The sequence below is a fragment of the Lynx rufus genome, unplaced genomic scaffold (assembly GCF_022079265.1).
Source record: "Lynx rufus isolate CCGP_SWC_20201006 ecotype Redwood Valley unplaced genomic scaffold, mLynRuf1.p SCAF_19, whole genome shotgun sequence".
NCBI classification, from domain to species: domain Eukaryota; kingdom Metazoa; phylum Chordata; class Mammalia; order Carnivora; family Felidae; genus Lynx; species Lynx rufus.
Genome location: NW_025814833.1, coordinates 16701491 through 16705137, shown reverse-complemented (window position 1 = coordinate 16705137; position 3647 = coordinate 16701491). Strand labels below are relative to the sequence as shown.

The 3647-nt window shown below is 36.9% G+C and overlaps 1 non-coding gene across 1 annotated transcript; it reads left to right on the top strand.

Moving 5' to 3' along the window:
- Nucleotides 1-1262: 1262 nt before the first annotated feature.
- Nucleotides 1263-1347, top strand: TRNAL-UAG (transfer RNA leucine (anticodon UAG)). Its single transcript has one exon. It is a non-coding gene; the product is annotated as a tRNA-Leu (tRNA).
- Nucleotides 1348-3647: the final 2300 nt, after the last annotated feature.

The following is a 3647-nucleotide window of genomic DNA, read 5'->3' as shown; positions in this document are numbered from 1 at the left end:
ATAATTTCACTCACAAGTGTAATCTAAATGAAACAAATGAATAAACAAAAAGCATATATATGTATATATATACACACACACATACATATAATCGTATAGATATATAAACCATGATATATAACAATATATAACATACATATACCCAATACCACAACAATACATAGAGAGAATGGATCAAAAGAATATTTAGAATGATATCAGCCAACAGCTTTCTGATAGTTTTCCAAAGGTGATTAACACAATCAACCATAGATAAGAGGGTATCTATGACCACAAGCAGTATATATATCTATATACATGTACACACACACACACACACACACAGCACATGACAGTAAAACTTCTATAAATCAAAGACAATGTTTAAAATTAGCCAAAGGATTGTTTTTAAAGTTCCATTACATTCCAAAGAGCACCAATAAGACTAACAGCTGGTTTTTTTTTTTTTATTATTTTTTATTTTCTAGGAAAGCCTAAAGGAAGAATAATATAGTTCTTTAAGGGACTGAAAGCAAATACCTACAAACTCACCATACAATTTACAATGAAAATATCTTCACACATGCAAGCAAAATAAAACATCTTCAGACAAACAAAAGCTCAAAGAATTACTAGCAAATTTGCACTAAAATACATACTAAAAAGGAAATATTTATGGGACAGAAACAATCTAAGATAGAAGTACAGCAATGCAGCAAAGAATGACAACTCCTGGGGCGCCTGGGTGGCTCAGTTGGGTAAGCGTTTGACTTCAGCTCAGGTCATGATCTCACAGTTTGTAGGTTCAAGCCCCAAGTCAGGCTCTGTGCTGACAGCTCGGAGTGTGGACCCTGTTAAGGATTCTGTGTCTCCCTCTTTCTCTGCCCCTCCCCTGTTCATGATCTGTCTCCTTCTCTCTCAAAAATAAATAAACATTGAAAAAACTAAAAAAAAAAAAAAAAAGAATGTCAACTCATGAAAAGGTAAACTTAAATGGATATTGACCATTTAAAGTAAGAGTAATTCTATATTATGTGGCTTTAAATATGCATAAAATCAAGATTCTTGGCAACAATGTCACAAAATATAAGAGGAAAATGAATAGAGGTAAAGTATTAAGAAGTCCTTGTATCTTTGGGAAGTAATAAAAGCAGTAATTTATATTACACTTTAATGAGACAAGGATGCATGTTGTAATCTCTAGGGTAACCACTAAACAATATGAATGATTTATTACTAAAAAGATAATAAAGGAAATAGAATAAAAAAAACACTTATGGGGTGCCTGGGTGGCTTAGTTGGTTAAGCATCTGACTTAGGCTCAGGTCATGATCTCAAGGTTTGTGGGTTCAAGCCCCACGTTGGGCTCTGTGCTGACAGCTCGAAGCCTGGAGCCTGCTTTGGATTCTGTGTCTCCCTCTCTCTCTCTCTGCCCCTCCCCCGCTCTCACTCTGTCTCAAAAATAAATAAACATTAACAATTTTTTTAAAAATAACACTTAATTCAGAAGAATCCAAGGCAAGGTAAAGAGAGGAACACAGCCAAGACACGCCCAAAAGAAAGTACATGGTAAATTGGTAGATAAAAAAACCCATACATCAATAATGACACTAAATAAAAATCACTAAAGACTCTAAATAAAAGACAAATATTGCCAGACTAACAATGAAAACAAAACCCAAACATGTTTTGCTTACCAAAGACATACCTTAAATATAAGGAAAATATAAAAGTTGAAAATAAAGAGTATAAAAGATATCCCATTGGATACAATTAACTCAAAGGGAGCTAATGTAGCTGTATTAATATCAGACTTTAAAGTAAGAAAATAGACAGGAAAGGAGACAAGGAGGCAAATTTCACAATGACAAAATGTCACCTCAACAGGAAGGAACAATTCTAAATCTGCATATAACCAATAACATAGTTTGAAAATGTATTAATCGTATGTTGGCAAAAGGGAAAAAAATGTACAAATCCACAATCAGATTAGGAGATATTAACACATCTCTCTCCCTAAATGACATGACAACCAGACCAAAACAAAACAAAGCAAAATAGTGAGGATATAGAAGATATAAACAAGTTGTCTCCGTTGGGGCTTTCCCAGAAGCAGATCTGGATATAAGGATTTAAGTGCTAGCAACTGACTCATGAGGTTCAGGGAATACTGGTAGTGGACTGGGGAATTGTTAAAGAAAAGAAAAGCCGGTTACTGCTACATTGTACTGTGGGCAATGGGACTAATTGTTATGAGTCATCACTGAGAAGCGGTTAAAAAAAATATCCCTCAGCATTATCCCAACCGAGGGGTAGCAGACCTGGCATATTTATACACCTACTCCCAAGAGTAATCAGTTGAGGGCTGCTCTCCAGGGGTATCAATCTCTAGCACTTAGGGCCTTCAACGTGCATGTGGGCAGCAAGACCTTCCACCATTTTGGAAAAAGCCCTTGGTCACAGAGCTGCAAGTCACTGGCAACTCCAAGTAAGCCAGGGCACATGGCAGTGTCCCAAGAATACGTGTGAGGTACTCATGGCATCTGCTACAACAATGAACAAAAATGACCTCATTGACATTTATAGGACACTGAACTGAAAAACTATCCCATACACATTGTTTCTAAGTGCACATGAAACATTTATCAAAATAGACCATATGCTGCATCATAAAGCAAGTCTCAACAAATTTTAAATGATTAAAATCATACTTAATATGTTCACTGACCACCGTGGAATTAAACTGAAATTTAACAACACAATGATAGCCAGGGAAATCCACAAATGTTTGTAAGAATGTGTCTTAAAAAACCCAAACACTGATGTTGTCTGATGTGTCAAGAAAGGCCTCCTGAGGTAGAAAAATCCATGCCAGATGTGGGAATTAGACAAGAAGGGCAGTAAAAAACATGTTCCACATATAAGTAATAATATGTGTGAAGGCTACAGAAGTCAGGAAAGGCTTCTTGAAGGAGGTGCCTTGAAATGGGCTTTCAAAGATTACCAAGATGGGGGACACCTGAGTGGCTCAGTCAGCTGGGCGTCTGACTCTTGCTTTTGGCTCAGGTCATGATTTCACGGTTCATGAGATCGAGCCCTGCATCAAGCTCTGTGCTGACAGCACAGAACCTGCTTGGGACTCTCTCTCTCTCTCCCTCACTCTCTGCCCCTTCCCTGCTCACATGCTCTCTCTCTCAAAATAAATAAGCATTAAAAAAAAATTACCGACATTTGCCTGCATAGAGAAAAAGAAATGAAAGGACACTGCAGGCAGAAAGAACAATAAGTAAAAATAGGAATAAACATAACATGCCAGTGTCAGTGAACCTTAATGAAATCTAGACTCTTTGTTGGGTAGCAGTGGGGAATTAAACTGAAGAGGCAGACTGGATCTGATAATGGCGTGGAGGGCACAGGTTTTAGATATAGCCCAACACATAACAGCTGCCTGTGTATATACTTATGTAGCAGGCTTCCTTTATAAGGGAAGCTGCAATAGAACATTATTTAAAAACCTTAATTTTACCCACAGAGATATTAAAAGCCACTGAGTAAATATATCCTTTTAATAACACATGTAAAGGGGGTCCACCTTCTGTTCCTGAGAAGGCATTCTTCTATTTAGTATACAGTGTAACAGCAGGTTGCTATCAAGTCCAATGTTATTT